The sequence below is a fragment of the Oncorhynchus nerka genome, linkage group LG22 (genome assembly GCF_034236695.1).
Source record: "Oncorhynchus nerka isolate Pitt River linkage group LG22, Oner_Uvic_2.0, whole genome shotgun sequence".
Classification (NCBI taxonomy): Eukaryota; Metazoa; Chordata; class Actinopteri; order Salmoniformes; family Salmonidae; genus Oncorhynchus; species Oncorhynchus nerka.
Genome location: NC_088417.1, coordinates 102,562,107 through 102,589,495, shown reverse-complemented (window position 1 = coordinate 102,589,495; position 27,389 = coordinate 102,562,107). Strand labels below are relative to the sequence as shown.

The window sequence follows — 27,389 nt, the reverse complement described above, 5'->3', positions numbered from 1 at the left end:
TTCCCCTGAACAAGGCAGTGAACCCACTGTTCCCCTGAACAAGGCAGTTAACCCACTGTTCCCCTGAACAAGGCAGTGAACCCACTGTTCCCCTGAACAAGGCAGTTAACCCACTGTTCCCCTGAACAAGGCAGTGAACCCACTGTTCCCCTGAACAAGGCAGTTAACCCACTGTTCCCCGGTAGACCGTCATTGTAAATAAGAATTTGTTCTTAACTGATGGTGATAGATTCTGTTCTACTGTATTACAACATTACCATGGTTATAGACTCTGTTCTACTGTATTACAACACCATGGTGATAGACTCTGTTCTACTGTATTACAACACATTAATATTACCATGGTGATAGACACTGTTCTACTGTATTACAACACATTAACATTACCATGGTGATAGACACTGTTCTACTGTATTACAACATTAACATGGTGATAGATTCTGTTCTACTGTATTACAACACATTACCATGGTGATAGACCCTGTTCTACTGTATTACAACACATTACCATGGTGATAGACTCTGTTCTACTGTATTACAACACATTAACATTACCATGGTGATAGACACTGTTCTACTGTATTACAACATTAACATGGTGATAGATTCTGTTCTACTGTATTACAACATTACCATGGTGATAGACTCTGTTCTACTGTATTACAACATTACCATGGTGATAGATTCTGTTCTACTGTATTACAACACATTAACATTACCATGGTGATAGATTCTGTTCTACTGTATTACAACACATTAACATTACCATGGTGATAGATTCTGTTCTACTGTATTACAACACATTAATATTACCATGGTGATAGACCCTGTTCTACTGTATTACAACACATTAATATTACCATGGTGATAGATTCTGTTCTACTGTATTACAACACATTAACATTACCATGGTGATAGACCCTGTTCTACTGTATTACAACACATTACCATGGTGATAGACCCTGTTCTACTGTATTACAACACAATACCATGGTGATAGACCCTGTTCTACTGTATTACAACACATTACCATGGTGATAGACCCTGTTCTACTGTATTACAACACATTAACATGGTGATAGACCCTGTTCTACTGTATTACAACACATTAACATGACCATGGTGATAGACCCTGTTCTACTGTATTACAACACATTAACATGACCATGGTGATAGACACTGTTCTACTGTATTACAACACATTACCATGGTGATAGACTCTGTTCTACTGTATTACAACACATTAACATTACCATGGTGATAGACTCTGTTCTACTGTATTACAACACATTACCATGGTGATAGACCCTGTTCTACTGTATTACAACACATTACCATGGTGATAGACACTGTTCTACTGTATTACAACACATTACCATGGTGATAGACTCTGTTCTACTGTATTACAACACATTAACATTACCATGGTGATAAACCCTGTTCTACTGTATTACAACACATTAACATTACCATGGTGATAGACCCTGTTCTACTGTATTCCAACACATTAACATTACCATGGTGATAGACTCTGTTCTACTGTATTACAACACATTAACATTACCGTGGTGATAGACTCTGTTCTACTGTATTACAGCACATTAACATTACCATGGTGATAGACCCTGTTCTACTGTATTACAACACATTACCATGGTGATAGACCCTGTTCTACTGTATTACAACACATTAACATTAACATGGTGATAGACCCTGTTCTACTGTATTACAACACATTAACATTACCATGGTGATAGATTCTGTTCTACTGTATTACAACACATTACCATGGTGATAGACCCTGTTCTACTGTATTACAACACATTAACATTACCATGGTGATAGATTCTGTTCTACTGTATTACAACACATTACCATGGTGATAGACCCTGTTCTACTGTATTACAACACATTACCATGGTGATAGACACTGTTCTACTGTATTACAACACATTACCATGGTGATAGACCCTGTTCTACTGTATTACAACACATTACCATGGTGATAGACCCTGTTCTACTGTATTACAACACATTACCATGGTGATAGACTCTGTTCTACTGTATTACAACACATTAACATTAACATGGTGATAGACTCTGTTCTACTGTTTTGCAACATTACCATGGTGATAGACCCTGTTCTACTTTATTACAACATTACCATGGTGATAGACCCTGTTCTACTTTATTACAACATTACCATGGTGATAGACCCTGTTCTACTTTATTACAACATTACCATGGTGATAGTTCTACTATCTACTATTCTATTCCGTGCTTTTACACCTGCATTGTTTGCTGTTTGGGGTTTTAGGCTGGGTTTCTGTACAGCACTTTGAGATATCAGCTGATGTACGAAGGGCTATATAAATAAATTTGATTTTGATTTGATTTGATTTGATAGACCCTGTTCTACTTTATTACAACATTACCATGGCGATAGACCCTGTTCTACTGTATTACAACATTAACATGGTGATAGACCCTGTTCTACTGTATTACAACACATTAACATTACCATGGTGATAGATTCTGTTCTACTGTATTACAACACATTAACATTACCATGGTGATAGACTCTGTTCTACTGTTTTGCAACATTACCATGGTGATAGGCTCTGTTCTACTGTATTACAACACCATGGTGATAGACTCTGTTCTACTGTATTACAACACATTAACATTACCATGGTGATAGACTATGTTCTACTGTATTACAACACATTAACATGACCATGGTGAAAGACTCTGTTCTACTGTATTACAACACATTAACATTACCATGGTGATAGACCCTGTTCTACTGTATTACAACACATTAACATTACCATGGTGATAGACCCTGTTCTACTGTATTACAACACATTACCATGGTGAAAGACTCTGTTCTACTGTATTACAACACATTAACATTACCATGGTGATAGACTCTGTTCTACTGTATTACAACATTACCATGGTGATAGACCCTGTTCTACTGTATTACAACACATTAAACTGAATGGTCGAGGGACTTCTATGATACCACAGAGTTTGACAGTATCATTACCCTGTCTCCACAACACTTGTTATGCTCTTGTATCTCAACTGTTGTTCCAAATGCATTGACCATCTAGAGTGTGTACGGGGTCATCGACATCGATGGGCCAGTGAGGATGAAAGACCCTTGGAGCTGTGGCGTCAGTGAGAGACTAACTCATTCACCGTGGACTGTCTGTGTCTTGGAGCTGTGGAGTCAGTGAGAGACTAACTCATTCACCGTGGACTGTCTGTGTCTTGGAGCTGTGGAGTCAGTGAGAGACTAACTCATTCACCGTGGACTGTCTGTGTCTTGGAGCTGTGGAGTCAGTGAGAGACTAACTCATTCACCGTGGACTGTCTGTGTCTTGGAGCTGTGGAGTCAGTGAGAGACTAACTCATTCACCGTGGACTGTCTGTGTCTTGGAGCTGTGGAGTCAGTGAGAGACTAACTCATTCACTGTGGACTGTCTGTGTCTTGGAGCTGTGGAGTCAGTGAGAGACTAGATCATTCACTGTGGACTGTCTGTGTCTTGGAGCTGTGGAGTCAGTGAGAGACTAACTCATTCACTGTGGACTGTCTGTGTCTTGGAGCTGTGGCATCAGTGAGAGACTAACTCATTCACTGTGGACTGTCTGTGTCTTGGAGCTGTGGAGTCAGTGAGAGACTAGATCATTCACTGTGGACTGTCTGTGTCTTGGAGCTGTGGAGTCAGTGAGAGACTAACTCATTCACTGTGGACTGTCTGTGTCTTGGAGCTGTGGCATCAGTGAGAGACTAACTCATTCACCGTGGACTGTCTGTGTCTTGGAGCTGTGGAGTCAGTGAGAGACTAACAGACAGTCTGCCACTCATTCACTATGTCTGCATCCCAGATAGCACTCTAAACACCATAGGGCTCTGGTCTAAAGTAGTGCACTAAATAGGGAATAGGGTTCCATAGGGCTCTGGTCTAAAGTAGTGCACTATATAGGGAATAGGGTTCCATAGGGCTCTGGTCTAAAGTAGTGTACTATATAGGGAATAGGGTTCCATAGGGCTCTGGTCTAAAGTAGTGGACTATATATAGGGAATAGGGTTCCATAGGGCTCTGGTCTAAAGTAGTGCACTATATAGGGAATAGGGTTCCATAGGGCTCTGACTTAAAGTAGTGGACTATATATAGGGAATAGGGTTCCATAGGGCTCTGATCTAAAGTAGTGCACTATATAGGGAATAGGGTTCCATAGGGCTCTGGTCTAAAGTAGTGCACTATATAGGGAATAGGGTGGCATTTGGGGTGCATTCCCATATCTGACACCCAGAGTTTAGGGCTCTGACTGCAACACACACAGCAGTTGCCTCCCTCCCTCCCTCCCTCCCTCAGTCACTGACCACAGTAGGCTACATACAGTGCTGCAGGAGAGAGAGACAGAGAGAGAAACCTCTGCAGTCAGTCAGCTAGCTCCGCTGACCTGTTTAGGGCTTCTCTCCATCTCTCCCTCCCTCCCTCCCTCACTCTCTCTCTGCCTGTCTCTCTCTCTCTCTCTCTCTCTCTCTCTCTCTGCCTGTCTCTCTCTCTCTCTCTCTGCCTGTCTCTCTCTCTCTCTCTCTCTGTCTGCCTGTCTCTCTCTCTCTCTCTCTCTGCCTGTCTCTCTCTCTCTCTCTCTCTCTCTCTCTCTCTCTCTCTGCCTGTCTCTCTCTCTCTCTCTCTCTCTCTCTCTCTCTGCCTGTCTCTCTCTCTCTCTCTCTCACTCTCTCTCACTCTCTCTCACTCTCTCTCTCTCTCTCTCTCCATCTCTCCCTCCCTCTCTCTCCCTCTCTCTCTGCCTGTCTCTCGCTCTCTCTCTCTCTCTCTCTCTCTCTCTCTCTCTCCATCTCTCCCTCCCTCCCTCCCTCTCTCTCTCTCTCTCTCTCTCTCTCTCTCTCTCTGTCTCTCTCTCTCTTGCAGGATGCAGTATCAGGTGTCACGTATCCTTACCACCCCCCGTACAACACTTTTACTAACTAAATGATCACATGACGACCTTTACATGTCATATGAATACATGGAAACACATGCGAAGCTGATGACATACTTACATTGTAATTTTGGACGTCATATTAACCACAAACAGGAACTCTTGTTAATTAAAGACGAACACAGAGTGATGCATCAATGACTAATAACTCACTTAGGGTTTCCAAAACCTGGTCCTCAGGACCCCAGGGGGTGCCCCCCCCCCACACTCAGATGATCAGTGGATTATCAGTCCATTATTTGAATCAGCTGTGTCATAAAAACAAACAGAAAAACGTTCACCTTGGGGTTCCAAGGGTTCCAAGGACCAGGTTTGGGAAACACTGACAACTCATACCTGTTCACTGCATCAGGCATCAAACCCTGATCTGTCTGGATTCCAAACGTGCCTTATCGTTTAGATGCTTTAAGATACCGGCAATGCTACGGTAGGAAAAAACAACTTCGCGGTACACTTCTGTCGACCCGGAGGGAATAATGCGCAACGCTATTGATGCGCCCGGTTTACAGTTTACAGTTACCGGTTACCGGTTACCGGTTAGCGGAACAGATGATCCTCTGAGCTCGAGCTTGCAGCAGTTATGTCTTGAATGACATTGAGCGTTTAGCCACACGCTTCCTCTCTCTCTCTCTCTCTCTCTCTCTCTCTCTCTCTCTCTCTCTCTCTCTTCTTCACTAGCTCGGACTGTTGCCTCTCTCGCTCTCCCCCTCTCTCTCTGTTCTACCCGTTTCTCTCAAACCACGCTGTTGAATAATGCAAGTCTAATGCGGTCCACTCCCAAAGGTTTCTCTCCCATTCTGGGGCAATCGGGGACTGATCACAGAGAGAGGCCACAAAATGCGCTCAGCGCAGCAGCTCGGGTTACCGCCTGGTTCTCTATTCAGCTGTGTAACCATCTTACCACCATCCTGCTTTTGTACCACCTCCCAATAGCACCGGAGCGGAACATGGCCCCCCCGGGGGGGATGTTTTTGAAGGCATTTTTTGCGGGAACAATAACAAACACAGTACACAGTAGAGTACACAGACTCTCTAGAACAATGACGTTGTGCAACAATAGGCTAACTAACTGGTGATAAGTGAGAGGCACTGGCATAATGCAGTTTCTCTGGACCCCCGCAAGTTCGGAGTTCGCCCCCCCCCCTGCATTGCTTGCTGTTTGGGGTTTTAGGCTGGGGGTTTCTGTATAAGCACTTTGTGACATCTGTTGATTTGATTTGTATAAATGTTTATCTGTAGGCCTATTTGGTCATAATGGTCTCATGTTAATAAGCCTAAAATTTCATGAAGCTACAGTATAGATGGTATTGCACTGCTGACATTTAGACTTCTGGCTAGTGGCAATAATGTAATTGCTTGTCCAGTAATTGAAGTTAGAAAATTCCAACCAACTGATAGCCTAACCTGAACCTGCATGTCATGAGCCATCTCTGCACTCTCTCCCAGCCTGGATATAAAGTTGTTGTGCGTAAAACCAGCCTATCGATGGAAAGGAATACAGTCAGCCCACCCTCAAATCACTAGTTTACTAGGGATGATTTCATCATGCAGTGTAGCCTACTACCTATAGCCATCTACCTATAGCCATCTACCTATAGCCATCTACCTATAGCCATCTACCTATAGCCATCTACCTATACATTTACATTTACATTTAAGTCATTTAGCAGACGCTCTTATCCAGAGCGACTTACAAATTGGTGCATTCACCTTATGACATCCAGTGGAACAGTAGTGCATCTAAATCTTTTAAGGGGGGGTGAGAGGAATTACTTTATCCTATCCTAGGTATTCCTTAAAGAGGTGGGGTTTCAGGTGTCTCCGGAAGGTGGTGATTGACTCCGCTGTCCTGGCGTCGTGAGGGAGTTTGTTCCACCATTGGGGGGCCAGAGCAGCGAACAGTTTTGACTGGGCTGAGCGGGAACTGTACTTCCTCAGTGGTAGGGAGGCGAGCAGGCCAGAGGTGGATGAACGCAGTGCCCTTGTTTGGGTGTAGGGCCTGATCAGAACCCTCTATAGCCATCTACCTATAGCCATCTACATATAGCCTACTACCAATAGCCATCTACCTATAGCCATCTACCCATAGCCATCTACCTATAGCCTACTACCTATAGCCATCTACCTATAGCCATCTACCTATAGCCATCTACCTATAGCCATCTTCCTATAGCCATCTACCTATAGCCATCTACCTATAGCCTACTACCTATAGCCATCTACCTATAGCCATCTACCCATAGCCATCTACCTATAGCCATCTACCTATAGCCATCTACCTATAGCCTACTACCTATAGCCATCTACCTATAGCCATCTACCTATAGCCATCTACCTATAGCCATCTACCTACATCCATCTACCTATAGCCTACTACCTATAGCCATCTACCTATAGCCTACTACCTATAGCCATCTACCTATAGCCATCTACCTATAGCCATCTACCTACATCCATCTACCTATAGCCATCTACCTATAGCCATCTACCTATAGCCATCTACCTATAGCCTACTACCTACAGCCATCTACCTATAGCCATCTACCTATAGCCATCTACCTATAGCCATCTACCTATAGCCTACTACCTATAGCCTACTACCTACAGCCATCTACCTATAGCCTACTACCTATAGCCTACTACCTATAGCCATCTACCTATAGCCATCTACCTATAGCCTACTACCTACAGCCATCTACCTATAGCCTACTACCTATAGCCATCTACCTATAGCCATCTACCTATAGCCATCTACCTACATCCATCTACCTATAGCCTACTACCTATAGCCTACTACCTATAGCCTACTACCTATAGCCATCTACCTATAGCCATCTACCTATAGCCATCTACCTATAGCCTACTACCTATAGCCTACTACCTACAGCCATCTACCTATAGCCATCTACCTATAGCCATCTACCTATAGCCTACTACCTATAGCCTACTACCTACAGCCATCTACCTATAGCCTACTACCTATAGCCTACTACCTATAGCCATCTACCTATAGCCATCTACCTATAGCCTACTACCTACAGCCATCTACCTATAGCCATCTACCTATAGCCATCTACCTATAGCCATCTACCTATAGCCTACTACATATAGCCATCTACCTAGAGCCATCTACCTATAGCCATCTACCTATAGCCATCTTCCTATAGCCATCTACCTATAGCCATCTACCTATAGCCTACTACCTATAGCCATCTACCTATAGCCATCTACCTATAGCCATCTTCCTATAGCCATCTACCTATAGCCTACTACCTATAGCCTACTACCTATAGCCATCTACCTATAGCCATCTACCTATAGCCATCTACCTATAGCCATCTACCTATAGCCATCTACCTATGGCCATCTACCTATAGCCATCTACATATAGCCATCTCCCTATGGCCATCTATCTGCACGAACCCTGGTAGGTTGGTGGTAGATGGAAGGCCGTGTTGCCCAACCGAGTCCTTTGTCATTTGAAGAATGTCTCTGGTGGTAAATTGAATACGTTGTAGTAACGTCGTTGTGTGGTAGACGGGACACTCTGTCTGTTCTTTCCTAGCACACGTTTGCAGCTGCTGTTGCTAACTCAACGGCTAGGAGGTATCACTTCTGTAGTGAATAAAAGTTCAAAGTTCATCCCATTCGCAACCAAAGCTCATGCTGAGTTTGGCTTAGTTCTGTAGTTGACATGTTGGTCCTTTTAACGCAGAGGCTGCAGACCTCATGTACTTGGAACAGGACATTTTCGTCAAGGCTTTATATAGGAAGGGAGAGGAGGGCGTGTTTGAAACGTTTTATAACCCATGTCTCTTCACAGGAAAACACACATTTCTAATTTGGAAGCTAAAATTACATTTAATCTCTTCACCAATAATTATATTTTCAAACATTTAAATTGAACACCAATTCCATGTGAATCCGATAACTACAATGTGTAGACTTTCCACTGTAGAGTTTATGACATCTTATCATTGATGAGAATGTCTCAGATGACAACTGAACTGACATCATATTCATTAAGTACCACCGCATATGTTCAATTGGTCGGATTACCAGAATATAGTTCATTTCCCCCCACCTACTGATGTTCCCAGAATCTATATGTTAACCAAGGGGTTTTCAAATGTCACATCAGTAGGGTAGAGAGAGGAAAAAGGGGGAGAGGTATGACTGTCATAAACCTACCCCCCAGGACAGAGGGGAGAGGTATTTATGACTGTCATAAACCTACCCCCCAGGACAGAGGGGAGAGGTATTTATGACTGTCATAAACCTACCGCCCAGGACAGAGGGGAGAGGTATTTATGACTGTCATAAACCTACCGCCCAGGACAGAGGGGAGAGGTATTTATGACTGTCATAAACCTACCCCCCAGGACAGAGGGGAGAGGTATTTATGACTGTCATAAACCTACCGCCCAGGACAGAGGGGAGAGGTATTTATGACTGTCATAAACCTACCGCCCAGGCCAACGTCATGTCACCGATATAATGTATTATGTCAGTGTGTATAGTGAAGTAAATGATCCCCTTACAGAATGTCACATTTTTGGTCAGCAGGTGGCCTAGCGGTTAAGAGCTTTGGGCCAGTAACCAAAAGGTCGCTGGTTCAAATCCCTGAGCAGACAAGGTGTAAAAATATGTTGTTCTGCACTGGAGCAAGGCGGTTAATTAACTCCCAACAAAAACCGCTCCCCGGGCTCTGACGACGGGGATGCCGACTACGGCATCCCCCCTCACCTCTGGGTCAGAGGGGTTTGGTTAAATACGGAAGACATATTTCAGTTGAAAACATCCAGTTGTGCAACTGACTAGATATCCCCCTTTCCCCAGAGAGATGGATAGATGGAGAGATGGATAGATAGATGGGATAGATAGATAGACGGGGATGATTGGTCGATGGATAGATAGATAGACGGGGATGATTGGTCGATGGATAGATATTGACTCACCATGGCAGTGATGAAGGGGATGGATAGATAGATAGATAGATAGACGGGGATGATTGGTTGATGGATAGATAGATAGATAGATGATTGGTCGATGGATAGATATTGACTCACCATGGCAGTGATGGCTGGTTTAGACACGCTCCTGATTCCTGTAGTCATGGTTACTTGAGGAGTCTGTTCTTTACCTAGAGAAAGAGCACCATCACATTGGTCAGATCATCTTTATTTATTTCATCTTCCTCCTCCTCCTCCTCAACAATATCATCATCCTCCTCCCCCTCGTCAACAATATCACCATCATCATCCTCCGCCTCCCCCTTGTCAACAATATCACCATCATCCTCCTCCTCCTCGTCAACAATATCACCATCATCCTCCTCCTCCTCGTCAACAATATCACCATCATCCTCCTCCTCGTCGTCAACAATATCACCATCATCCTCCTCCTCCTCGTCAACAATATCACCATCATCCTCCTCCTCCTCACCAACAGTATCACCATCCTCCTCCTTGTCAACAATATCACCATCCTCCTCCTCGTCAACAATATCACCATCATCCTCCTCCTCCTCGTCAACAATATCACCATCCTCCTCCTCCTCATCAACAATATCATCATCCTCCCCCTCCTCGTCAACAATATCACCATCATCCTCCTCGTCAACAATATCACCATCATCATCCTCCTCCTCGTCAACAATATCACCATCATCCTCCTCGTCAACAATATCACCATCATCCTCCTCCTCCTCGTCAACAATATCACCATCATCCTCCTCCTCCTCGTCAACAATATCACCATCATCATCCTCCTCCTCGTCAACAATATCACCATCATCCTCCTCCTCGTCAACAATATCACCATCATCATCCTCCTCCTCGTCAACAATATCACCATCATCCTCCTCGTCAACAATATCACCATCCTCCTCGTCAACAATATCACCATCATCCTCATCTCCTCCTCCTCGTCAACAATATCACCATCATCCTCCTCCTCCTCATCAACAATATATCATCATCCTCCTCCTCGTCAACAATATCACCCATCATCCTCCTCGTCAACAATATCACCATCATCATCCTCCTCGTCAACAATATCACCATCATCATCCTCCTCCTCGTCAACAATATCACCATCATCATCCTCCTCCTCTCAACAATATCACCATCAATATCAACAATATCACCATCATCCTCCTCCTCCTCATCAACAATATCATCATCCTCCCCCTCCTCGTCAACAATATCACCATCATCATCCTCCTCCTCGTCAACAATATCACCATCATCATCAACAATATCACCATCATCTCCTCCTCCTCGTCAACAATATCACCATCATCATCCTCCTCCTCAACAATATCACCATCATCATCCTCTCTCATCAACAATATCACCATCATCCTCCTCTCCTCGTCAACAATATCACCATCATCCTCCTCCTCTCGTCAACAATATCACCATCATCATCCTCCTCCTCATCAACAATATCACCATCATCATCCTCCTCCTCATCAACAATATCACCATCATCATCCTCCTCCTCGTCAACAATATCACTGTCAACAATCATCATCCTCCCTCGTCAACAATATCACCATCATCATCCTCCTCCTCGTCAATAACAATATCACCATCATCTCCTCCTCGTCAACAATATCACCATCATCATCCTCCTCCTCGTCAACAATATCACCATCATCATCCTCCTCCTCCTCGTCAACAATATCACCATCATCATCCTCCTCCTCGTCAACAATATCACCATCATCATCCTCCTCATCAACAATCACCATCATCATCCTCCTCCTCATCAACAATATCACCATCATCCTCCTCCTCCTCCTCAACAATATCACCATCATCATCCTCCTCCTCAATCAACAATATCACCATCATCATCCTCCTCCTCGTCAACAATATCACCATCATCATCCTCCTCGTCAACAATATCACCATCATCATCCTCCTCCTCATCAACAATATCATCAACATCATCATCCTCCTCCTCGTCAACAATATCACATCATCATCCTCCTCGTCAACAATATCACCATCATCATCCTCCTCCTCGTCAACAATATCACCATCATTCTCCTCCTCATCAACAATATCACCATCCTCCTCCTCCTCGTCAACAATATCACCATCATCATCCTCCTCCTCGTCAACAATATCACCATCATCCTCCTCCTCATCAACAATATCATCATCCTCCTCGTCAACAATATCACCATCATCATCCTCCTCCTCGTCAACAATATCACCATCATCCTCCTCCTCCTCATCAACAATATCACCATCATCATCCTCCTCCTCGTCAACAATATCACCATCATCATCCTCCTCGTCAACAATATCACCATCATCATCCTCCTCCTCATCAACAATATCATCATCATCCTCCTCCTCGTCAACAATATCACCATCATCCTCCTCCTCATCAACAATATCACCATCATCATCCTCCTCCTCATCAACAATATCACCATCATCATCCTCCTCCTCGTCAACAATATCACCATCATCATCCTCCTCATCAACAATATCATCATCATCAATATCACCATCATCATCCTCCTCATCAACAATATCACCATCATCATCCTCCTCCTCGTCAACAATATCACCATCATCATCACCATCATCATCCTCCTCCTCGTCAACAATATCACCATCATCATCCTCCTCCTCGTCAACAATATCACCATCATCATCCTCCTCCTCGTCAACAATATCACCATCATCATCCTCCTCCTCGTCAACAATATCACCATCATCTCCTCTCATCAACAATATCATCATCCTCCTCCTCGTCAACAATATCATCATCCTCCTCCTCGTCAACAATATCACCATCATCATCCTCCTCCTCGTCAACAATATCACCATCATCCTCCTCCTCCTCGTCAACAATATCACCATCCTCCTCCTCCTCATCAACAATATCACCATCCTCCCCTCCTCATCAACAATATCACCATCATCATCCTCCTCCTCAACAATATCACCATCATCAATATCACCCATCATCCTCCTCGTCAACAATATCACCATCATCATCCTCCTCATCATATCCTCCTCATCAACAATATCACCATCCTCCTCCTCGTCAACAATATCACCATCATCATCCTCCTCCTCATCAACAATATCACCATCATCATCCTCCCTCTCTCAACAATATCACCATCATCATCCTCCTCCTCGTCAACAATATCACCATCATCATCCTCCTCCTCGTCAACAATATCACCATCATCATCCTCCTCGTCAACAATATCACCATCATCATCCTCCTCCTCGTCAACAATATCACCATCATCATCCTCCTCCTCGTCAACAATATCATCATCCTCCTCCTCGTCATCATCCAATATCACCATCATCCTCCTCCTCCTCGTCAACAATATCACCATCATCCTCCTCCTCCTCGTCAACAATATCACCATCATCATCCTCTCGTCAACAATATCACCATCATCATCCTCCAATATCAACAATATCATCATCCTCCTCCTCGTCAACAATATCACCATCCTCCTCCTCCTCATCAACAATATCATCATCCTCCCCTCCTCGTCAACAATATCACCATCATCATCCTCCTCCTCGTCAACAATATCACCATCATCATCCTCCTCATCAACAATATCACCATCATCATCCTCCATCAACTCATCATCCTCCTCCTCGTCAACAATATCACCATCCTTCTCCTCCTCATCAACAATATCATCATCCTCCCCTCCTCGTCAACAATATCACCATCATCATCCTCCTCCTCGTCAACAATATCACCATCATCATCCTCCTCCTCCTCGTCAACAATATCACCATCATCATCCTCCTCCTCGTCAACAATATCACCATCATCATCCTCCTCCTCGTCAACAATATATCATCATCCTCCTCCTCGTCAACAATATCATCATCCTCCTCCTCGTCATCAACAATATCACCATCATCATCCTCCTCCTCGTCAACAATATCACCATCATCCTCCTCCTCCTCGTCAACAATATCACCATCATCATCCTCCTCCTCGTCAACAATATCACCATCATCATCCTCCTCCTCGTCAACAATATCACCATCATCATCCTCCTCCTCAACAATATCACCATCATCATCCTCCTCGTCAACAATATCACCATCATCATCCTCCTCCTCGTCAACAATATCACCATCATCATCCTCCTCCCTCGTCAACAATATCACCATCATCATCCTCCTCATCAACAATATCACCATCATCATCCTCCTCGTCAACAATATCACCATCATCATCCTCCTCCTCGTCAACAATATCACCATCATCATCCTCCTCGTCGTCAACAATATCACCATCATCATCCTCCTCCTCGTCAACAATATCACCATCATCATCCTCCTCCTCGTCAACAATATCACCATCATCATCCTCCTCCTCGTCAACAATATCACCATCATCCTCCTCCTCGTCAACAATATCATCATCCTCCTCCTCGTCAACAATATCATCATCCTCCTCCTCGTCAACAATATCACCATCATCATCCTCCTCCTCGTCAACAATATCACCATCATCCTCCTCCTCCTCGTCAACAATATCACCATCCTCCTCCTCCTCATCAACAATATCATCATCCTCCCCCTCCTCGTCAACAATATCACCATCATCATCCTCCTCCTCGTCAACAATATCACCATCATCCTCCTCGTCAACAATATCACCATCATCCTCCTCGTCAACAATATCACCATCATCCTCCTCCTCATCAACAATATCATCATCCTCCTCCTCGTCAACAATATCACCATCATCCTCCTCCTCCTCGTCAACAATATCACCATCATCATCCTCCTCCTCATCAACAATATCACCATCATCATCCTCCTCGTCAACAATATCACCATCATCATCCTCCTCCTCGTCAACAATATCACCATCATCATCCTCCTCCTCGTCAACAATATCACCATCATCATCCTCCTCCTCGTCAACAATATCACCATCATCATCCTCCTCCTCGTCAACAATATCATCATCCTCCTCTCGTCAACAATATCATCATCCTCCTCCTCGTCAACAATATCACCATCATCATCCTCCTCTCGTCAACAATATCACCATCATCCTCCTCCTCCTCGTCAACAATATCACCATCATCATCCTCCTCGTCAACAATATCACCATCATCATCCTCCTCCTCGTCAACAATATCACCATCATCATCCTCCTCCTCGTCAACAATATCACCATCCTCCTCCTCCTCATCAACAATATCATCATCCTCCCCCTCCTCGTCAACAATATCACCATCATCATCCTCCTCCTCGTCAACAATATCACCATCATCCTCCTCCTCGTCAACAATATCACCATCATCATCCTCCTCATCAACAATATCATCATCCTCCTCCTCGTCAACAATATCACCATCCTTCTCCTCCTCATCAACAATATCATCATCCTCCCCCTCCTCGTCAACAATATCACCATCATCATCCTCCTCCTCGTCAACAATATCACCATCATCATCCTCCTCGTCGTCAACAATATCACCATCATCATCCTCCTCCTCGTCAACAATATCACCATCATCATCCTCCTCCTCGTCAACAATATCATCATCCTCCTCCTCGTCAACAATATCATCATCCTCCTCCTCGTCAACAATATCACCATCATCATCCTCCTCCTCGTCAACAATATCACCATCATCCTCCTCCTCCTCGTCAACAATATCACCATCATCATCCTCCTCCTCGTCAACAATATCACCATCATCATCCTCCTCCTCGTCAACAATATCACCATCATCATCCTCCTCCTCGTCAACAATATCACCATCATCATCCTCCTCGTCAACAATATCACCATCATCATCCTCCTCCTCGTCAACAATATCACCATCATCATCCTCCTCCTCGTCAACAATATCACCATCATCATCCTCCTCATCAACAATATCACCATCATCATCCTCCTCGTCAACAATATCACCATCATCATCCTCCTCTCGTCAACAATATCACCATCATCATCCTCCTAAATCGTCAACAATATCACCATCATCATCCTCCTCCTCGTCAACAATATCACCATCATCATCCTCCTCCTCGTCAACAATATCACCATCATCATCCTCCTCCTCGTCAACAATATCACCATCATCATCCTCTCGTCAACAATATCATCATCCTCCTCTCGTCAACAATATCATCATCCTCCTCCTCGTCAACAATATCACCATCATCATCCTCCTCCTCGTCAACAATATCACCATCATCCTCCTCCTCCTCGTCAACAATATCACCATCCTCCTCCTCCTCATCAACAATATCATCATCCTCCCCCTCCTCGTCAACAATATCACCATCATCATCCTCCTCCTCGTCAACAATATCACCATCATCCTCCTCGTCAACAATATCACCATCATCATCCTCGTCAACAATATCACCATCATCATCCTCCTCATCAACAATATCATCATCCTCCTCCTCGTCAACAATATCACCATCATCCTCCTCCTCCTCGTCAACAATATCACCATCATCATCCTCCTCCTCATCAACAATATCACCATCATCATCCTCCTCGTCAACAATATCACCATCATCATCCTCCTCCTCGTCAACAATATCACCATCATCATCCTCCTCTCGTCAACAATATCACCATCATCCTCCTCCTCTCGTCAACAATATCACCATCATCATCCTCCTCCTCGTCAACAATATCACCATCATCATCCTCCTCCTCGTCAACAATATCACCATCATCATCCTCCTCCTCGTCAACAATATCACCATCATCATCCTCCTTGTCAACAATATCACCATCATCATCCTCCTCCTCGTCAACAATATCACCATCATCATCCTCCTCCTCGTCAACAATATCACCATCATCATCCTCCTCATCAACAATATCACCATCATCATCCTCCTCGTCAACAATATCACCATCATCATCCTCCTCCTCGTCAACAATATCACCATCATCATCCTCCTCGTCGTCAACAATATCACCATCATCATCCTCCTCCTCGTCAACAATATCACCATCATCATCCTCCTCCTCGTCAACAATATCACCATCATCATCCTCCTCCTCGTCAACAATATCACCATCATCATCCTCCTCGTCAACAATATCATCATCCTCCTCCTCGTCAACAATATCATCATCCTCCTCCTCGTCAACAATATCACCATCATCATCCTCCTCCTCGTCAACAATATCACCATCATCCTCCTCCTCCTCGTCAACAATATCACCATCCTCCTCCTCCTCATCAACAATATCATCATCCTCCCCCTCCTCGTCAACAATATCACCATCATCATCCTCCTCCTCGTCAACAATATCACCATCATCCTCCTCGTCAACAATATCACCATCATCATCCTCGTCAACAATATCACCATCATCATCCTCCTCATCAACAATATCATCATCCTCCTCCTCGTCAACAATATCACCATCATCCTCCTCCTCCTCGTCAACAATATCACCATCATCATCCTCCTCCTCATCAACAATATCACCATCATCATCCTCCTCGTCAACAATATCACCATCATCATCCTCCTCCTCGTCAACAATATCACCATCATCATCCTCCTCCTCGTCAACAATATCACCATCATCATCCTCCTCCTCGTCAACAATATCACCATCATCATCCTCCTCCTCGTCAACAATATCATCATCCTCCTCCTCGTCAACAATATCATCATCCTCCTCCTCGTCAACAATATCACCATCATCATCCTCCTCCTCGTCAACAATATCACCATCATCCTCCTCCTCCTCGTCAACAATATCACCATCATCATCCTCCTCGTCAACAATATCACCATCATCATCCTCCTCCTCGTCAACAATATCACCATCATCATCCTCCTCCTCGTCAACAATATCACCATCCTCCTCCTCCTCATCAACAATATCATCATCCTCCCCCTCCTCGTCAACAATATCACCATCATCATCCTCCTCCTCGTCAACAATATCACCATCATCCTCCTCGTCAACAATATCACCATCATCATCCTCCTCATCAACAATATCATCATCCTCCTCCTCGTCAACAATATCACCATCCTTCTCCTCCTCATCAACAATATCATCATCCTCCTCCTCGTCAACAATATCACCATCATCATCCTCCTCCTCGTCAACAATATCACCATCATCATCCTCCTCGTCGTCAACAATATCACCATCATCATCCTCCTCCTCGTCAACAATATCACCATCATCATCCTCCTCCTCGTCAACAATATCATCATCCTCCTCCTCGTCAACAATATCATCATCCTCCTCCTCGTCAACAATATCACCATCATCATCCTCCTCCTCGTCAACAATATCACCATCATCCTCCTCCTCCTCGTCAACAATATCACCATCATCATCCTCCTCCTCGTCAACAATATCACCATCATCATCCTCCTCCTCGTCAACAATATCACCATCATCATCCTCCTCCTCGTCAACAATATCACCATCATCATCCTCCTCTCGTCAACAATATCACCATCCTCCTCCTCCTCATCAACAATATCAACATCCTCCCCCTCCTCGTCAACAATATCACCATCATCATCCTCCTCCTCGTCAACAATATCACCATCCTCCTCCTCCTCATCAACAATATCACCATCATCATCCTCCTCATCAACAATATCACCATCATCCTCCTCGTCAACAATATCACCATCATCCTCCTCGTCAACAATATCACCATCATCATCCTCCTCCTCGTCAACAATATCACCATCATCCTCCTCCTCCTCCTCGTCAACAATATCACCATCATCATCCTCCTCATCAACAATATCACCATCATCCTCCTCCTCCTCGTCAACAATATCACCATCCTCCTCCTCCTCATCAACAATATCATCATCCTCCCCCTCCTCGTCAACAATATCACCATCATCATTCTCCTCCTCGTCAACAATATCACCATCATCCTCCTCGTCAACAATATCACCATCCTCCTCCTCCTCATCAACAATATCATCATCCTCCCCCTCCTCGTCAACAATATCACCATCATCATCCTACTCCTCGTCAACAATATCACCATCATCCTCCTCGTCAACAATATCACCATCATCATCCTCCTCCTCGTCAACAATATCACCATCATCATCCTCCTCCTCGTCAACAATATCATCATCCTCCTCCTCGTCAACAATATCATCATCCTCCTCCTCGTCAACAATATCACCATCATCATCCTCCTCCTCGTCAACAATATCACCATCATCCTCCTCCTCCTCGTCAACAATATCACCATCATCATCCTCCTCGTCAACAATATCACCATCATCATCCTCCTCCTCGTCAACAATATCACCATCATCATCCTCCTCCTCGTCAACAATATCACCATCCTCCTCCTCCTCATCAACAATATCATCATCCTCCCCCTCCTCGTCAACAATATCACCATCATCATCCTCCTCCTCGTCAACAATATCACCATCATCCTCCTCGTCAACAATATCACCATCATCATCCTCCTCATCAACAATATCATCATCCTCCTCCTCGTCAACAATATCACCATCCTTCTCCTCCTCATCAACAATATCATCATCCTCCCCCTCCTCGTCAACAATATCACCATCATCATCCTCCTCCTCGTCAACAATATCACCATCATCATCCTCCTCCTCGTCAACAATATCACCATCATCATCCTCCTCCTCGTCAACAATATCACCATCATCATCCTCCTCCTCGTCAACAATATCATCATCCTCCTCCTCGTCAACAATATCACCATCATCATCCTCCTCCTCGTCAACAATATCACCATCATCCTCCTCCTCCTCGTCAACAATATCACCATCATCATCCTCCTCCTCGTCAACAATATCACCATCATCATCCTCCTCCTCGTCAACAATATCACCATCATCATCCTCCTCTCGTCAACAATATCACCATCATCATCCTCCTCCTCGTCAACAATATCACCATCCTCCTCCTCCTCATCAACAATATCAACATCCTCCCCTCCTCGTCAACAATATCACCATCATCATCCTCCTCCTCGTCAACAATATCACCATCCTCCTCCTCCTCGTCAACAATATCACCATCATCCTCCTCCTCATCAACAATATCACCATCATCCTCCTCGTCAACAATATCACCATCATCCTCCTCGTCAACAATATCACCATCATCATCCTCCTCCTCGTCAACAATATCACCATCATCCTCCTCCTCCTCGTCAACAATATCACCATCATCATCCTCCTCATCAACAATATCACCATCATCCTCCTCCTCCTCGTCAACAATATCACCATCCTCCTCCTCCTCATCAACAATATCATCATCCTCCCCCTCCTCGTCAACAATATCACCATCATCATTCTCCTCCTCGTCAACAATATCACCATCATCCTCCTCGTCAACAATATCACCATCCTCCCCCTCCTCGTCAACAATATCACCATCATCATCCTACTCCTCGTCAACAATATCACCATCATCCTCCTCGTCAACAATATCACCATCATCATCCTCCTCCTCGTCAACAATATCACCATCATCATCCTCCTCCTCGTCAACAATATCACCATCCTCCTCCTCCTCATCAACAATATCATCATCCTCCCCCTCCTCGTCAACAATATCACCATCATCATCCTCCTCCTCGTCAACAATATCACCATCCTCCTCCTCCTCATCAACAATATCACCATCATCATCCTCCTCATCAACAATATCACCATCATCCTCCTCGTCAACAATATCACCATCATCCTCCTCGTCAACAATATCACCATCATCATCCTCCTCCTCGTCAACAATATCACCATCATCCTCCTCCTCCTCGTCAACAATATCACCATCATCCTCCTCCTCCTCGTCAACAATATCACCATCATCATCCTCCTCCTCGTCAACAATATCACCATCATCATCCTCCTCATCAACAATATCATCATCCTCCCTCCTCGTCAACAATATTACCATCATCCTCCTCCTCCTCGTCAACAATATCACCATCATCCTCCTCGTCAACAATATCACCATCATCCTCCTCCTCGTCAACAATATCACCATCATCATCCTCCTCATCAACAATATCATCATCCTCCTCCTCGTCAACAATATCACCATCCTCCTCCTCCTCATCAACAATATCATCATCCTCCTCCTCGTCAACAATATCACCATCATCATCCTCCTCCTCGTCAACAATATCACCATCATCCTCCTCCTCCTCGTCAACAATATCACCATCATCATCCTCCTCCTCGTCAACAATATCACCATCATCATCCTCCTCCTCGTCAACAATATCACCATCATCATCCTCCTCCTCGTCAACAATATCACCATCATCATCCTCCTCCTCGTCAACAATATCACCATCCTCCTCCTCCTCATCAACAATATCAACATCCTCCCCCTCCTCGTCAACAATATCACCATCATCATCCTCCTCCTCGTCAACAATATCACCATCCTCCTCCTCCTCATCAACAATATCACCATCATCATCCTCCTCATCAACAATATCACCATCATCCTCCTCGTCAACAATATCACCATCATCCTCTCTCAACAATATCACCATCATCATCCTCCTCCTCGTCAACAATATCACCATCATCCTCCTCCTCGTCAACAATATCACCATCATCATCCTCCTCATCAACAATATCACCATCATCCTCCTCCTCCTCGTCAACAATATCACCATCCTCCTCCTCCTCATCAACAATATCATCATCCTCCCCTCCTCGTCAACAATATCACCATCATCATTCTCCTCCTCGTCAACAATATCACCATCATCCTCCTCGTCAACAATATCACCATCCTCCTCCTCCTCATCAACAATATCATCATCCTCCCCCTCCTCGTCAACAATATCACCATCATCATCCTACTCCTCGTCAACAATATCACCATCATCATCCTCCTCGTCAACAATATCACCATCATCATCCTCCTCCTCGTCAACAATATCACCATCATCATCCTCCTCCTCGTCAACAATATCATCATCCTCCTCCTCGTCAACAATATCATCATCCTCCTCCTCGTCAACAATATCACCATCATCATCCTCCTCCTCGTCAACAATATCACCATCATCCTCCTCCTCTCGTCAACAATATCACCATCATCATCCTCTCGTCAACAATATCACCATCATCATCCTCCTCCTCGTCAACAATATCACCATCATCATCCTCCTCCTCGTCAACAATATCACCATCCTCCTCCTCCTCATCAACAATATCATCATCCTCCCCCTCCTCGTCAACAATATCACCATCATCATCCTCCTCCTCGTCAACAATATCACCATCATCCTCCTGTCAACAATATCACCATCATCATCCTCCTCATCAACAATATCATCATCCTCCTCCTCGTCAACAATATCACCATCCTTCTCCTCCTCATCAACAATATCATCATCCTCCCCCTCCTCGTCAACAATATCACCATCATCATCCTCCTCCTCGTCAACAATATCACCATCATCATCCTCCTCGTCGTCAACAATATCACCATCATCATCCTCCTCCTCGTCAACAATATCACCATCATCATCCTCCTCCTCGTCAACAATATCATCATCCTCCTCCTCGTCAACAATATCACCATCATCATCCTCCTCCTCGTCAACAATATCACCATCATCCTCCTCCTCCTCGTCAACAATATCACCATCATCATCCTCCTCCTCGTCAACAATATCACCATCATCATCCTCCTCCTCGTCAACAATATCACCATCATCATCCTCCTCCTCGTCAACAATATCACCATCATCATCCTCCTCCTCGTCAACAATATCACCATCCTCCTCCTCCTCATCAACAATATCAACATCCTCCCCCTCCTCGTCAACAATATCACCATCATCATCCTCCTCCTCGTCAACAATATCACCATCCTCCTCCTCCTCATCAACAATATCACCATCATCATCCTCCTCATCAACAATATCACCATCATCCTCCTCGTCAACAATATCACCATCATCCTCCTCGTCAACAATATCACCATCATCATCCTCCTCCTCGTCAACAATATCACCATCATCCTCCTCCTCCTCGTCAACAATATCACCATCATCATCCTCCTCATCAACAATATCACCATCATCCTCCTCCTCCTCGTCAACAATATCACCATCCTCCTCCTCCTCATCAACAATATCATCATCCTCCCCCTCCTCGTCAACAATATCACCATCATCATTCTCCTCCTCGTCAACAATATCACCATCATCCTCCTCGTCAACAATATCACCATCCTCCCCCTCCTCGTCAACAATATCACCATCATCATCCTACTCCTCGTCAACAATATCACCATCATCCTCCTCGTCAACAATATCACCATCATCATCCTCCTCCTGGTCAACAATATCACCATCATCATCCTCCTCCTCGTCAACAATATCACCATCCTCCTCCTCCTCATCAACAATATCATCATCCTCCCCTCCTCGTCAACAATATCACCATCATCATCCTCCTCCTCGTCAACAATATCACCATCCTCCTCCTCCTCTCATCAACAATATCACCATCATCATCCTCCTCATCAACAATATCACCATCATCCTCCTCGTCAACAATATCACCATCATCCTCCTCGTCAACAATATCACCATCATCATCCTCCTCCTCGTCAACAATATCACCATCATCCTCCTCCTCCTCGTCAACAATATCACCATCATCCTCCTCCTCCTCGTCAACAATATCACCATCATCATCCTCCTCCTCGTCAACAATATCACCATCATCATCCTCCTCATCAACAATATCATCATCCTCCCCCTCCTCGTCAACAATATTACCATCATCCTCCTCCTCCTCGTCAACAATATCACCATCATCCTCCTCGTCAACAATATCACCATCATCCTCCTCCTCGTCAACAATATCACCATCATCATCCTCCTCATCAACAATATCATCATCCTCCTCCTCGTCAACAATATCACCATCCTCCTCCTCCTCATCAACAATATCATCATCCTCCCCCTCCTCGTCAACAATATCACCATCATCATCCTCCTCCTCGTCAACAATATCACCATCCTCCTCCTCCTCATCAACAATATCATCATCCTCCCCCTCCTCGTCAACAATATCACCATCATCATCCTCCTCCTCGTCAACAATATCACCATCATCCTCCTCGTCAACAATATCACCATCATCATCCTCCTCATCAACAATATCACCATCATCCTCCTCGTCAACAATATCACCATCATCCTCCTCGTCAACAATATCACCATCATCATCCTCCTCCTCGTCAACAATATCACCATCATCCTCCTCGTCAACAATATCACCATCATCATCCTCCTCCTCGTCAACAATATCACCATCATCATCCTCCTCCTCGTCAACAATATCACCATTGTCCTCCTCCTCCTCGTCAACAATATCATCATCATCCTCCTCCTCCTCATCAACAATATCACCATCATCATCCTCGTCAACAATATCACCATCCTCCTCCTCCTCATCAACAATATCACCATCATCCTCCTCGTCAACAATATCACCATCATCCTCCTCGTCAACAATGTCACCATCATCATCCTCCTCCTCGTCAACAATATCACCATCATCCTCCTCCTCCTCATCAACAATATCACCATCATCCTCCTCGTCAACAATATCACCATCATCATCCTCCTCCTCGTCAACAATATCACCATCATCCTCCTCCTCCTCGTCAACAATATCACCATCATCCTCCTCCTCCTCGTCAACAATATCACCATCATCATCCTCCTCCTCGTCAACAATATCACCATCATCATCCTCCTCATCAACAATATCATCATCCTCCCCCTCCTCGTCAACAATATTACCATCATCCTCCTCCTCCTCGTCAACAATATCACCATCATCCTCCTCGTCAACAATATCACCATCATCCTCCTCCTCGTCAACAATATCACCATCATCATCCTCCTCATCAACAATATCATCATCCTCCTCCTCGTCAACAATATCACCATCCTCCTCCTCCTCATCAACAATATCATCATCCTCCCCCTCCTCGTCAACAATATCACCATCATCATCCTCCTCCTCGTCAACAATATCACCATCATCCTCCTCGTCAACAATATCACCATCATCATCCTCCTCATCAACAATATCACCATCATCCTCCTCGTCAACAATATCACCATCATCCTCCTCGTCAACAATATCACCATCATCATCCTCCTCCTCGTCAACAATATCACCATCATCCTCCTCGTCAACAATATCACCATCATCATCCTCCTCCTCGTCAACAATATCACCATCATCCTCCTCCTCCTCATCAACAATATCACCATCATCCTCCTCGTCAACAATATCATCATCCTCCTCCTCCTCGTCAACAATATCACCATCATCATCCTCCTCCTCGTCAACAATATCACCATTGTCCTCCTCCTCCTCGTCAACAATATCACCATCATCCTCCTCGTCAACAATATCACCATCATCATCCTCCTCCTCGTCAACAATATCACCATCATCCTCCTCCTCCTCATCAACAATATCACCATCATCCTCCTCGTCAACAATATCATCATCCTCCTCCTCCTCGTCAACAATATCACCATCATCCTCCTCCTCCTCGTCAACAATATCACCATTGTCCTCCTCCTCCTCACCAACAGTATCACCATCCTCCTCGTCAACAATATCACCATTGTCCTCCTCCTCCTCGTCAACAATATCATCATCCTCCTCCTCGTCAACAATATCACCATCATCATCCTCCTCGTCGTCAACAATATCACCATCATCCTCCTCGTCAACAATATCACCATCATCATCCTCCTCCTCGTCAACAATATCACCATCATCCTCCTCCTCCTCGTCAACAATATCACCATCATCATCCTCCTCATCAACAATATCACCATCATCCTCCTCCTCCTCGTCAACAATATCACCATCCTCCTCCTCCTCATCAACAATATCATCATCCTCCCCCTCCTCGTCAACAATATCACCATCATCATTCTCCTCCTCGTCAACAATATCACCATCATCCTCCTCGTCAACAATATCACCATCCTCCTCCTCCTCATCAACAATATCATCATCCTCCCCCTCCTCGTCAACAATATCACCATCATCATCCTACTCCTCGTCAACAATATCACCATCATCCTCCTCGTCAACAATATCACCATCATCATCCTCCTCCTCGTCAACAATATCACCATCATCATCCTCCTCCTCGTCAACAATATCACCATCCTCCTCCTCCTCATCAACAATATCATCATCCTCCCCCTCCTCGTCAACAATATCACCATCATCATCCTCCTCCTCGTCAACAATATCACCATCCTCCTCCTCCTCATCAACAATATCACCATCATCATCCTCCTCATCAACAATATCACCATCATCCTCCTCGTCAACAATATCACCATCATCCTCCTCGTCAACAATATCACCATCATCATCCTCCTCCTCGTCAACAATATCACCATCATCCTCCTCCTCCTCGTCAACAATATCACCATCATCCTCCTCCTCCTCGTCAACAATATCACCATCATCATCCTCCTCCTCGTCAACAATATCACCATCATCATCCTCCTCATCAACAATATCATCATCCTCCCCTCCTCGTCAACAATATTACCATCATCCTCCTCCTAAATGACGTCAACAATATCACCATCATCCTCCTCGTCAACAATATCACCATCATCATCCTCCTCCTCGTCAACAATATCACCATCATCCTCCTCCTCCTCGTCAACAATATCACCATCATCATCCTCCTCATCAACAATATCACCATCATCCTCCTCCTCCTCGTCAACAATATCACCATCCTCCTCCTCCTCATCAACAATATCATCATCCTCCCCCTCCTCGTCAACAATATCACCATCATCATTCTCCTCCTCGTCAACAATATCACCATCATCCTCCTCGTCAACAATATCACCATCCTCCTCCTCCTCATCAACAATATCATCATCCTCCCCCTCCTCGTCAACAATATCACCATCATCATCCTACTCCTCGTCAACAATATCACCATCATCCTCCTCGTCAACAATATCACCATCATCATCCTCCTCCTCGTCAACAATATCACCATCATCATCCTCCTCCTCGTCAACAATATCACCATCCTCCTCCTCCTCATCAACAATATCATCATCCTCCCCCTCCTCGTCAACAATATCACCATCATCATCCTCCTCCTCGTCAACAATATCACCATCCTCCTCCTCCTCATCAACAATATCACCATCATCATCCTCCTCATCAACAATATCACCATCATCCTCCTCGTCAACAATATCACCATCATCCTCCTCGTCAACAATATCACCATCATCATCCTCCTCCTCG

At 44.6% G+C, this 27,389-nt stretch overlaps 1 pseudogene; it reads right to left on the bottom strand.

Moving 5' to 3' along the window:
• The window catches only part of LOC115125445 (PALM2-AKAP2 fusion protein-like), a 139,407-nt pseudogene that overhangs the window by 51,390 nt on the left and 60,628 nt on the right, over positions 1–27,389 (bottom strand).